The 14,101-nt window shown below is 36.6% G+C and overlaps 1 long non-coding RNA gene across 1 annotated transcript; it reads right to left on the bottom strand.

Moving 5' to 3' along the window:
• Window positions 1-6,641: 6,641 nt before the first annotated feature.
• Window positions 6,642-12,760, bottom strand: LOC134159752 (uncharacterized). The gene is made up of 3 exons (XR_009963281.1): window positions 12,530-12,760; window positions 9,066-9,134; window positions 6,642-8,501 (listed from the first exon to the last, which is right to left on the bottom strand). It is a non-coding gene; the product is annotated as an uncharacterized LOC134159752 (long non-coding RNA).
• Window positions 12,761-14,101: the final 1,341 nt, after the last annotated feature.

Below are 14,101 nucleotides of genomic sequence, written 5' to 3'. Positions count from 1 at the left end.
ATGGGATCAGTGGTGATCCTCTCAATTGTCCTTTGAGTTTGTGATAGGTCCATGGTAACACAGGCATAATATAAAACAATGGTAGTGTAACTTTACTGAACCTACTTATTAGAAGGGCCATGATGATTTTTCATATGTGAATAGTGTTACTATGAATTATTTTTAATGTAGTCAAGGACAGCTTTTTTTATAGAGCAATCTTATAACAATGAACCTGTGTTGCTACTTACCACCCATACTTTAATTCAGCGGAATAGCTTAGCCTCAGCATAACACAGCAACAAGTTGAACTGATGAAGTCAAGTTTCAGGAAAATTTATACTTTCTGAGCAAGTTAGTTTTAGCATCTCTCTGGATAGGACTTAGGATTTAGATCAGTGAATCTTTGCTAAATATGCCATTTGTTCTCATGTTTGCTGTGGTTTCTCCAAGCATTTGTTCCTCTGAGGAAAACCTCTGGGTGTCTCCATTGGTCACTCTACAGTAACTCTCTTTGACAGAGCAAATTGAGGAAAATCAGAAAAAGAGAAGCAGATCTATCTTTTTTCCTCTACTCTTTCCCAAGATTCCTAGCTGCAGTATCTTAGTTAGGTGTTTATAAAGGACGACTGGTTTCTCAGTATCTTAGTAAGATCTACAGTGACCGAAGACGAATAAACTGTAATCAAAGACAGGATGGAGTTATGATTATTTTCTAACACTAACATTTCACAAGAGGAAGATCATTCTATCTTACAGGTAGGATAGATTTGTTTTTTTGAAACAAAGAGCTGAAAAAAGTAAATGACAAGATGGGAATAATTAAGAAGCTCTTAAGAAACCTTTTGAGATAATAGAATACTAGGCTACAAATTCCGCGCTTTTGGAAAAGGCGGAAGAGCAAGTATTACAGCTTTTCAGAGGATATACAAGAAAAGCCTGCAGGGTGTCAATTTGTAAGGAAAGACGATAGTAAGCAACTTTTTATAGCAAGAACAGAGATGTGGCTGGACAAAAAATGTTCCCACACATCTTCACTTGCAAGAAACTTTTGAGTGCTGAAGACTAATGGCTAGGTTCTGATTTCACTGGAAACTCTGACGACTTTTTTTGTTCGCATTTCCATCAGAGAATCAGATGGAAGAAGAGAACCTGACAAAAAATTTACATTGATTGAGGTTTGTTCTGCACACTTTTGTACAATATAGACTATGGGGAAATTATTTAATTTTTTTTTTTGCCTTTAAGTAACAATACAGAAATATAGGGATTTCCTTCTAAAGGATACTGTGTCAGAAATGTCAGAGTAAGCCGAGCAGATTTACTGAATCTGTGTCACATTTACTTTTGTGAAATTGTGCTTAAGCTGCTAAAGATGCAGACATCAATAACCTCATAAACCAGAGAAACTATCAAGCAAAACAACATATCTTGTTATATGTTGTTATATAGAACATATATAATAGTTTAAATATTGTATAGAAAACAATAAAAATTGAAGCATTTCCTGTAGTTCACTTTGGTACTTAAGAGAATTCACTCAAGACAACAGTGGATATTCAGACTCAGTAGGAAGAAAGAAAACTGTCTTTACTGAAAATAATTTGTGACTAACTTAGGTTGGGGGAGGGGGGGGGGTGTCTCTTTTTTATGATTATGGGGTTTTGCCCTGTTCCATCATCTATCATAGAATCATAGAATCACAGAATAGTTAGGGTTGGAAAGGAGCTTAAGATCATCTAGTTCCAACCCCCCTGCTGTGGGCAGGGACACCTTATACTAAATCATATTACCAAGGCCTTGTCCAACCTGGCCTTGAACACTGCCAGGGATGGAGCATTCACAACCTCCCTGGGCAACCCATTCCAGTGCCTCACCACCCTAACAAGAAAGAATTTCCTTCTTATATCCAACCTAAACTTCCCCTGTTTAAGTTTTAACCTGTTACCCCTTGTCCTGTCACTACAATCTCAACTCAGCAGCACTCAGATTTGAAAGGAAATTTCAATCCGTTAACTTTTTATCTTGGCTATTTACTTTTCTTATTTATACTAAGCTACTTCAGCTAATTCATATTTGTGCTTCTTCTCTTTTGGTTCACTGACACTGTCAAAATCTCGCAATATTAAAAAATGAGCAAATAAAAACAGGAAGAAGAAAAAAAAAAAAGCAGCCAAACAAATGAGAAGCTTTTTCCATTCCTGTTCAAACCAGATAACCGAAGTGTATAGCTGTTGTGAGTTATGACTTTAAATTACACAACAAAACGAGGGTTGACCAATATTCCTAAGTATCTGAAGAAAGCCTTTACTTAAGTAATTCTTAATTTTCTTCTTCGGTTGCTGTTTGGCTTCTCTAATGCATCAGAATTCCCATTCATCTACAAATATTTATGCCTTCTTGCACCTTAGGCAAGGAGACCCCTTCAAACATCATAGATTCACCTTTTTTAGCTCCCTCTTGATTTGGTGTAAAAATCAACTAAGCATTGAAAAGTGACAGATTATTTTCTTTTATGTGTGAGAACCCCTAGATTCAGAAACCTAAATACCATCTTGAAGACTTCAAAATTTAAATCAAGTTGAACCAAACATAAACCATGAAAAATCAAAAGTGTTCTGAGCAGATATTTACAGGGTAATAATAAAATAGAAGGAACTGAAGCTTATGCTGATCTATCAAACCTATCTCCAAGTATAATAAACAAAACAGTTCTAGGAAATTAAATATAGTAACTAAATTAATTAGAAAAAGTCTAGAATGGAAGACTGAAGGAATTATCTGAACACTGTAAAGTCTAGTGAAGTCATAAATCTGAGAATTCCTGTAAACTTTATGTTCAGAAATGGACAAGATAGAGCAGCAATCATAAAAATTCCAAAAAGTCTACCCTAGGAATTTATTAGGGCATCAATTTTTAGATACCAACATAAATTTGGAGTTTTGTTAGAAAGCGGATGGTAATATATGATTTCTAATTATTTATGAGAATGCATTAGGATTCAAAAGGGAATAACTGATTTTCTACTGAAGGCATTGGAAGCCTTTGGATCAAACTTCTAAAAATCAAGGTGTTTATTTTGATTTTAAAGAGTATGAACTCAAAATAATATCTTGTTTGGAGTTTGATCAGAGACGTAATTGATGGCAGAATTATAATGAAATTTCAGAGCGTATCCTTTCCACTGGACTATGCCATAGGCAATAAATCACTAAATGCAATCTCCTAATTTTCTTTTTTTCTTTTACACAATGCTACATAGGAATTTGAAAATCCATACACATGAAGAATCTCTTTCTTTGTGCGTGGTCTTACTGACATTTTAGCAAAAATACGATTAGGTATTTACAATGTTGAAACTGAGATTATGAAATAACAGCAAAATCTATTTACTACATAATTTATTTTACTTGGTGCCAGCAGCTGCTTTGTGTAGTCAGTGATGAAGTCATACAGAATAGAAAAGAAAGAGGAGATCATCTCATATGTCTGCTTTCCTCCTCCAAAGCTGAATACCTCCTCCCTGCTTGGAATTTTCCAAATGACTCCTATGTTTCTGAACCTAATTTCTCCATTTTGCAAGACTATCAGTAAACTCTTCTGTAGCTTTCTATCACAAAATCTTCAATAACAAAAGCAATGGAGTTTCTATCTTGCAAAGCTCTTAACAGATGTAGTTGTTAAAACTTCCCACCCTCGTTTTCAGTGTTTCCCCAATAGTTATAATCAGCAACAGCATAAAGAGATAATTGTTGAATGACAATGGTGTAAATTCCACTAAATTGCCGGATGTTAATGTTATGCAATGTTCCACCGTACATGTATTTATGAGCATGGGAGACCTTTCCTTATTTACCTCAGACCACTTCCATCAATTTCTTGGTGAATGCTGTCATTTTTGTAAGGACTTGTCTGCATAGATATTGCATGATTCTGTGTGTCTCTAAATGCTGATTTTTTCCCCTCTTTACCTATTACGCTTGTCACAGGAGTCTCTAGCCTGAAATCAACATAAATGAGTGTGCCTGGCAATATGTGCATGCACAGTCACACAGCCTCATCTGTGAATCCGCAGCAATTAATTATATTTATAGTGAAATATCTGCAGAACATTTGCATGTATGAATTATGTATTGGGTAAAAAGCAGTACACTATGGTTTATGCATTTTTGTTCTCATGAGAGTCCCTTTTTGACTGTAATATATGCTATAAAGTAAAACAGATTTTTATTAATTTGTCTATCATTTTCATGATGAAATAACTCTTTAATTAAAGATATTCTTTTTAGAAGTGTTTTTCAAATAAGTAGTTATCCTGGTTTTACCGCTATGTTTTCCAATACATTTTCCATTACTGTTTAATGTATTATCATTTAATATTAAATTCTTCTAGAAAGCACCAACAAAACCCCAGTATCATCAATGAGTACAGGCCAGAGTTTAAGGCAATGAAGTGTGCATGAAATATAAGCATAATATGATTATCCCTCTTATTATGGTTATTACAATACATAATGAGCAGTGTCAGTCTGTTATCTTATCATTTTATTATTTTGTGAATTCACCCAAGAGTAAAATGTAAATGTAGTAGCTGAGAAGTAATGAGTCAATGGGCTGGGAAGCATGATAAAGAAATAATAAGACGGTAGAGGTAGTATGCTGCAAAGACTGTTCTTAGCTAGACTAATTGTATGCTCTGAAATTAATTACCTGCTACAAATATGACAGGTGGCTAAGTTAGCTGTGAAAGAAAACAGAACAGAATATTCAGAAAACCTTTTTTCTTTGCTAAACAACTTTTGGTGACAATACTGAATTAAAGCTTCATATACTAAAATTAAACTGCGTGAGGCACCTGTTCAGAACTTATTCTTGGTTTTTCACATGCTGTCCTAAACAGGGATGCACCAAAATGCAGCTTTAAATTTTTCTTGAATTAACGTCTGCAGATGGAATGACTAACATTCAGCTTCAGTGTACATCTCTATTTTTTTAAAAGAGCAACATAAATTACGTAAGAAATAATGAGGAATCAGAGAATCTGTTTAAAAAGTGATTGAATAAAATTGTTTCTCAAAAAAATAATAAAAAAAAATCATAGATTTTATTTTAAAACCCCTAAATTCTTTCATGGTTAGGTCAGAATTCCTTGCACCTCTCTCACACTGTGTAACGAATGTATATATACCCCTTGTGCCTGTTTGCTTGTGTAGAGCTTTGCAGCCTGGAGGAAGATTCAAAACATTAAAACTGAAATGATATAAATTAAATCTGTGTGAATATTGCTCCCTAAATATTCTAGTTGCTTACAGTTATCACAGAATTTTGACAGATTAATACAAACCATTAAAAAATAATTATTATCATAACACTTGAGAAGAATTCTAAAATGAGGTTGCTTTTTTACAAAATCCTGGTCAGCATCACCGCACACTCCTGTGTTCCTTAATTTATTTTGCTGTAAGACAGTACTCAGCCTGGAATTATCTTTGTTTGAGAGGAGGAGGGGGTTATATTATTCTTCAAGGTTCGGCTGCAGGAAACATTAACATTCATTGACCTTGCAGTGCTAATTTGTACTGATGAGCATCATTATATGACTGGTATATTAAAGGAGCTTATTAGAGATAGGAAGCATCCTATGCTATTCAGAGACACTATTACCATTTGAGATGTGGCTGTCATGAAGTGTTCACATACAGAAGACATTTGGAAAAGTGGAAAAATACTAGAATAGTTTAGCTAAGCCATCAGGTTATTATGGCTCACAGGTCAACCTTTTAAAATCAGATCATGTGAAAAATTCACATTGATACATTCCTGGTAAAGAAATATCACATCTTTCCAATTTTAACCACAGAACTATTTTCTTTTAGTGGATGAGTAAAAATTTAAGAGTGTAGTGAATGAGAAATACACGTTTGGGAGTAGAGTCACTCTCCGTTCTGACCATAGAGATGCTGGCCAAAAATAGAACTGTGATTGCAGTATTCTAAATAGAGAGTCACCCTGCAAGCTCTTCTTAGGAGGTGCAACACATCTCATTACCACATTTTGGAAGAAATATGTTGTTAACAGAGGATTTTCTTCTTGTATTGAGGCCATGAATATAATTATCACTTGATAATTTACAGCATGCCAACTGTTTTACTGCATCTAGTAAGCAGTAAAGCACTATAGGGAACATGAAGTTTGTGGCACCTGCAACTCATTAAGAGGGCACTATCAGAAACAAAATGTTTAGTTATCATGTAGTGCTTGGCTATACGCGAGCAGCATTTAGGATTAATTTGGGGATGCCTGCATAAACGACCACTGGTGACATAAGATGATTGGGGAGTATATGTTCAGAACAAGGAACATAAAAAGCCTTACCAATTTATGAAGGGAAATTAGTTTTCTTCAAAAGTAGAGCATACCTTCTCTGACTTGTCATAAGAAGCTATTTTTCCTAATGGTCTTCTCTGTGCTTTCTCTTGCTTCTCATGTTCTGTACACACTTCTACTAATAAAAGCGTTTACTATGTAACCAGAGGTGAAGGTGTTTAAAATGAATCACTTCACTAATTAAAATAAACAGATGCATAAAACATAAAAGGAAACCTCAGGTTTTATTTCTTAGCAGATTTAAAATTTCCCCAAGATCAAGAAGTTACCCAGCTGAAACCATAATTTATTTCAGAAGTGCTACAACAACATTTTTGTTGGTAGTTCCTTTCAGTATCAGGGACACTGCACGACTCAGCCACTCCCATGCAAGCAATTGAGCATGTTTGAGACACTTACTGTATTCAGAGTACAAGTACTAGTTTTATCACATATGCATTGCAAGCACATCCACCAAAGTTGAATCCTATGTTCTTCAGGATTGTCTGAGATAAGAGGTCACTCAGGAAGCTCATGGAGCCTGTTCCCAGTTGCCCTCTTCATTTGAGGTAACTCATGTGCATTCAGGGAATGGGTTAAGAATTGTATTAATTGAGCTGGGTACGCAGCAGGAGAGGGATCCTTGTGGAAAAGTAACTGTGTAAGATAAGCTACCTTCTCCAAGACTATCCTGTTGGCACTCAAAATGTCACAAGAAGCTGCAGGATTTAAATGCAGGTGAAATACGAGGCAGTGTATGGAGGTAAAGAGGAAAGAAAATCTGGAGCAAGGAATGTGGTGATATGGAGACTGGGTTCGTAAATGGAAACAAGGATTAATAAAAAGGAAGATTGGTTGAACTAGGGACAAGAAGTTAGCAAGAAAAATGGAGGCCTGGGAATCAGTTCACTGGGGGAGAATGACTTCAAGGTAGAAACAACCAAAAACAGATACCTTCAGCAAATGAACTCAAAATAAAAAGTAAAGAGAATAGGAAAGTAATAGGACAGCTCAGGCAGGTTTGATAACAGCCAAGAATATAGGCCACTCAGCCTGTATATAGAGCCAGCATATACAGCCTTTTGAGATAAGACTGACTGGACAAGTAGACTGGGACAGTGAGCGAGGCTGATTGCCAGGTGAAGATTGAAAATGAGACCTGAAGGAGGGAGATGGGGAGCCAGAGTAAAGAAGAATGTGAATGAAGAGGCAGGAGAGCAAAGTAGAGCAAAAATCTGAATGAAGAAACTAAAAAGGGAGTAGAGGGTGAGGCAAAAGAGCCTGGACCAAGACAGGTAGTACCAGAATGGCTGGGAAACTATGGGATTAGTGCCAGAAAGCAACATCAGGAAAAAAAAGGTCTGCCTGAGCAAAACCACAAAGGCTAGGCTGAGAAATTAAATGGATTGCTTGGATGTCAAAGTACATTGTACTAGAACAAAGAGAGATTGGAACAGCAATAGAAATCAAATATATGTGTGTACTTTCCTATTACCATTACTGGATGCTCCATGCTGGAGCCATTATAAACCTGAAGGTTTTTAAATCTCATAATTTCTCTCTTATTAGCAACACTTGTAAATCCTACTGAGCTGCTCTCCCACTCTGCCACTGTCCCTTCACCATCTAGTAACATTTAGTAGAACACCCTGCTACTGGCTACAGCAGCTGATGTAGCTGAAACAGTGCATCACAAAGTTCAAACATGCAATGGGCACATGCACAAGGAGTAATAATATGTTGCCCAGGGATAAACTTTAACATTTTTTAACATTTTCTCTGTTATTTTAAAGAATTCTGAAGTTACATACAGAAGAACCTGAAAAAATTGGCTAAACCCCTGTGCAATGGTAACTGGTAATTAGCATCCCAAACATTTCTGTGCAACTTTTAAATCAGTGATTCTTCAATACCATATTGTGAACCTTTCTGCTCTTAAGAAAAAAGCAACACTAATGCTAAACATTAGAAGCATCTAGTAACATGGAAGATATTAAGTCTTATGTGTGCTGCCTGTAGATAGTTTGTTCATGATTCATAATTGCTCATATTGAATGAGTCATCCTAAAGCAGATCATCAGCCATCTTCCAGCTATTTCCCCTTCCCTCCATCAAGGACTTTGTGCTTGATTTAACAAGAGGCTTTAAAAAGTAGCTGGAAAATAGAGAGGACTTTTGTTTTATACGGATAAGTGTGAGTAGAAATTAATCTTTCTGTAGACTAAGTAACCCAGCGTTCAGTGGTTTTCTATGCTTTATACTGAGAAACAAGCCTAGGCCTCCCTTTTCAGAATGAGACGCCCAGTTCATAGCAATGTAATTGTACTTCAGCATTCAAGTTGATGCAGGCGCGTAGTATACAGCAAGCAGCAATTAGAGTTAAATGAAAAAAGAAGAGACCCATATTTGGTTGAAAACTGATCCAATTAAAGTCTGTTAAATTGACCCATTTTATACTACGCTAACCATGAATAGGGCTCTGGATAGAGTTTTTGGGAGTCTGCCAAAGGAGGGACCATTGAGTACACACTTTTACATATTAAGTAGCAAATATTCTATCATGAGACTAAAGGATATTAGGACCAGTTTTCCAAGAAAGGGATTGAAGCCTAGCTCCCTACCTTTATGTTAGTCAGAGAATACACTTCTTTCCTCCTTACGCATTCATTGCACAGTGCCAAATAATTCTGGACTTGTGAAAACATATGCAAATTCTTACCTGAGACTATTTCCTATTAATAAATTCTTCTGATTGTGCTTCTTTCCACACTTCTGTTCCTTTGTCCTTCTTATCGTGAGGCATTGTTAGGGGAAAAAAAAAAACAAAAAAAACAAACAAAAAAATAGATTGTTAGTTATTACAGACTGATTACTATGGAGATGTGTTTGTTAGCATCTACACAAAGCTGATCAAGACCAGAAAGTCATTTCTGTGGATGTTTTGGAGGTTGGTTTTTTTTTTTTGCAAAAAGACTGACAAAATCAAACCCAAAAGAGTATGATTTATTATTGTTTACATTATCCTCAATATACTGAATAAAGAATGAACATGCTGGACCAATATTCTGCAAAACTTGCCTTAAAAGAAAACAGTCATTTCGCACAATTCTTTTTTCTCCCCCCCTTCACTGCAAAGGGAAGAAAGATGACCATATAAAAATAAGCTTCCCCCCCACCCTCCTATATACAGTTCTGTTTCAATTCTGTTAACTATTGAAAGAAAAGTCATTATTATAGTAACACTAGGCATCATGTGAGTTCTATAATTGCACCTGGTGCAATAGGTACAGTTGTCTCCCATAGTAGTGATGCAGCATTTAAATCAGTGAGCCAAATTTATTCTGTGTGACTCATGTGTCTTCAGCAGTGTTATAATGGGAATTAGTCTGTTCCAATAGACTTAGCTGTTTCATAGGAATGCCACGTACTTTTATAATTTTGATTAACATTCCAAGACTAAACTTCAACTCTCAGCCCCCAAGCACTTTCTGTTTAATTCACCATTTCTGCTGTTACAACACCTTTTCTGATGCAGTCCATCAATCAGGTTACTGTTCTTAACAATGATCTATAAATTGCCCAGTTTCCTAAATAACAATGATAATTTTTCTTAGTTACATCTTAGAGGAAGAGCTCTAAAAGCATTTCTCACTTTTTTCTTAGCACAAAGATAAAAGAATTTCTCTCCTTTCTGGACAAAAATCAGCTTTGAAATTTCTTCCCGACAGTGCTTCAGAAGTCGCACTGCAGCATCTTAACTAGGAATAGAAGTTTCCTGTTATCACAGCAATGAATCAAGACTGACTGTAACACTTGCTTCATAGCAGCAAAGAACTCTTGAGTTGGATTATATGAAACTTATCACTGAAGAAAGCAAAGCAGTAATAAAGCTCAGAGCAGCAGAAAGAGATTGCTATTTCAGTGACAGTGTTTTGAATAATTATTTCCTAATTCCCATGTTAATTTCTCTATCTTTACCATCTTGGGGTAATAGAATCAGTTTTCACTTCCAGAGGTGTAATGTCTTGCCAAACCTGTTAGCTTTATTGTGCTTTACAATAGAGAAACCTGAACTTTTTTGACATTAGTACAAACAAACAAACAAACAAAACCCCTGAAACCCAGCCACTGAATAGATCCGTGAATATCTGCTTCATGTCACAGCTTGGCTTTGCCAATATCCAAGTACAGGGAGCCATAGCAAAAGTGTTATAAAAGCGAGTAAGCCTTTGCTAATATTTGGATACAAGAGAACAATGAGACAAAACAGAAAAATCAGTATCTGCAAGACCCAGTCTATTAAGGTTCTTGTGTGTCTCCTTATCAGAATAAATGATCCTCCTTCGAGTAGGTAACACCACCTTTTCTTATTCTCCCCCTCCTCTGCCTCCAGAACAGAGAACTGTGATAGATTCCTCTTCTATCCATTTTCTCAATTCTAGGATTGAATGTGTTTAGAACCTGAGATTAACCAAAGTCAAAAATCCAGAATGACTTAACCTAGAAGAATAGTTAGAAGCTACTATGAAGAAAGAGATTTACTGCCCCCCCCCCCCCCCCCCCCCTTTCAGGGACATCCAAACACAAACCCTCAGAACATTACACCAAAAAGAGGAGAAAACATCAGCTAAGCTAATACTCAGCAGCACAATCTTGAGTTGGTTGCCTACACAGCATCCCCCAGGCTGCAACCTGGGTGGGCTTGTACTCAGAGGACCACAGACCGCAGAGCATTGCAAAGGCTTTTCGATCTACTCACTCTCATTCTACTTCAACCACTAATGTAAATCTTTCCAAAACAATATCTGAATCGTGCAATCATAAATACATAGGCTGGCAAATCTTCTCAGTTGCATTTTTCACTTCAATTGCACGTCTGAAAATTGGGTTTGGATGAAAACATTTACATGTCTAAGTCTAAACTGTATGCCTCATTCTGCAGTTGTTGAAAATTCCAGCCCCAAATGTCCTTATCAGATACACCTTACTGCATACTTTATTCCAACTGTATACCAATAAAATCCTCAGAAGGAAAACTGCAAGAATGAGAACAGCCCACTATGTGTTTGAAAACCAGAAGATTCAGAGATAACCATAACTTCTTCAGTGTCAGGCTGTAAAGGTACATCCCAACACTGGCTCTGCTAATAGCTATTAGGATGGATTATTGTTACAGCTGCTAATTGGCAGCTGGGTTTGAGCACGTGAGTAGCTTTACGATTGGCTGCCATCGAGTTATTACAGCAATTGATAAAATACACCCCTGCGGTGTAGCTGCAGTAACATGAAACTCGTTTTTTAGCAATACAGCAGACTACCTCCTACATTCATCTTGCTGCTTTGTAATTTCGAGGGAGCAAAACAGGACAGAGAACAGGAGGGAAATGCCCAGAATGTCTGGAAAGCTTCTCATTTTAATCTTTGCATGTACCCAAGAGGTGAACATTAACAAGGGCTGGGGAATGTGTTCTCCTTGGAGTAAATGCTAATTTAAACTTTCACTGTGATCTGATATGCTTTAAAATGCAGCAAATCCCTTATTTATGAGTATAAAGGCCATGAAAGGGCTTTCGAATCTAACCCTAGGGGGCTCTTCAAGTGCATGAACCCAGCAATGTTTAACACTTACCCTTGAACAGTTGCTTGAAAAGGATAGAGAAAAATACCTGGTAGACTGTCTCTTCTGAACAGTTGAGAAAGCTGCTTGCATGAAATGAACAAAACATTTTCTTAAGAAAATGCTTTCTGGTACTGTAGCTATTGCTAATGCACTTTGTTATTTAGAATTCACGTTTCTAGAGCAGAGATGTTGCATATATTTTTTATGACATAATCTCTCACATAAATGCAAGTTTTGGAATGCTGACAGGACAATAAAGAAACCGTGCTGTATTTGGGGAATAAATAACATCTCTCATCATGTCACATATCAAAAAAGTTGTTAAATGTATCCTTTGATTTTTGTGATTTATTTTTTCACAAGGAATTCCATAACACTGGCAATAAGACATTATATAAATATATAAAATAAGATGTATTCTAAATGCTACAAGCAGTTAAAAGGCTGTGTGTTCTACAAATAAGATTTGAAATATGTTCCATGAGAAACAAGTATTATAAATTAAATCTGTTAAGCTCATGCAGAGTTAGATAAGGTACCCTGGAATCAATAGTTATACTTACATAAAACTTGTTGAGAAATTGCTCCGTTGACTTATATCTTGCTTCTGAGAGTGTTTGTATTGCTGCTAATAGGACTACAAAAGAATCCTTTCATAAAACTCTGGTGATCCTTTGGGATGATATAAGATACCAGTATGGTGCATTCCCAGCAGTCTGCCTTCCTTCCTCCCCTCCTCCACTGCCCAAGGTTAGCATCCAGCCTAGCCTCAGTAAAATATATAAGCTGAATCTTCATTCCCAGCCTTCACAGCCAGAAAAATTAGCATCAGCTGCCATTGGTCTTGGGTTAAAATAACTTGCCAAATAGTGAATGCAGGGAAGACTTGCAGGCTGATATGCAACAGGTATTTGTTTTCACCTTCTTTGTTCCAACGGACAGTATTCCCTCCAGCACAGGGACAGACTGTTGCTGGGACTGGAAAATGCTCAAAACATCCCTCCGTGCAGGAAACTCCTGCAGGGTTTGTCTGTAGGCATCCCAAGACTTGTGGTTCCTGACAAACTTCAGTATTAATTAGTGCAGCATTGCTCTGACTCTTCCTGAAAATATGAAGCATACAAGTGCTACCATAGCTGCTTATTTTCATTAGTGTTTCCTCCTTGAAAAATAAGATAAAGCATTCTAATAACACACAAATATACAGCACATTCAGACACATCTAATTAGAAGCTGCCTCACACTTATTTCTAAAATACCTTGTTAAAAAAAAGAAAAAAAGAAAAAAGAAAGAAAAAAAAAAGCTCTATTTCTGCTATAAGCCCAGACTACCTGTTACAGGCTGTTTGAAAAAGGAATACTCTTTTCTCTTTCTGCAAGCTATCCAGCTGCTACTCTTTCCACCTGAAAGCTTTAGCAAGAGTAGGAGCTACTGGTACCTATTCTTTAGCTTTTTCAACATTTCCAGTAAAGTAAATACTCATTTCCATTTAAGACCAGCCTCTTGGTGGGCTTAGTCTCTCCTGAGCAAATTTACCAAACCAGCAAGCTATACCTTTCTCAAACAGAGTGCTTTCACCTGGAGTTCTTGTTCTCTTTTTTCCCCTGACAACCTACAAGTGTGGTCACTGATAAGTCACTGAGGACAACAAGCAGCTCCCAAGTCTGTTTGAGAGCTTGATAACTCTGTCCTATTTCATAAAGCTAGAAACATACACTACCTCCAATCCAAGAACTGGAGCTAATATGCAAAAAGTGATACAGCAGTTTCACTTGCTGAACCATCTTTTGTATCATACCCACTAGTAGTGGAAATCAGCTTTTTGGCCAATAAGTATATGCATAATTATACAGAATGAACATTGTACCAAACAATTTCTGTGCTGAAAAATATACAGATGTGGAACATGAGGATTACGACACCATGTAAGATAGGTGGTGCAGTGCTTCAGCTATCCCAGCTTAGTCAGAAGTTCATGAGTACTCAGATAATACTTCATCATCTTAGGTAATGATAGAGGGCCCCTGAGATGAGCAACTGAGGACCTGACCATGAGGAAAAAATTGTAGTAACTTTCCCTTAGTCAGTAGAATGGTTCTGTGTAAGAGAGAAAGTTTAAAAGTTCAAGGTTTAA

Source organism: Pezoporus occidentalis, unplaced genomic scaffold (assembly GCF_034315485.1).
Source record: "Pezoporus occidentalis ecotype Australia unplaced genomic scaffold, CSIRO_AGI_Poc_V1 ctg150, whole genome shotgun sequence".
In the NCBI taxonomy this organism is placed as follows: Eukaryota; Metazoa; Chordata; class Aves; order Psittaciformes; family Psittacidae; genus Pezoporus; species Pezoporus occidentalis.
The sequence above is the reverse complement of the archived record's forward strand: the minus strand, read 5'-3'. Positions and strand labels throughout refer to the sequence as shown.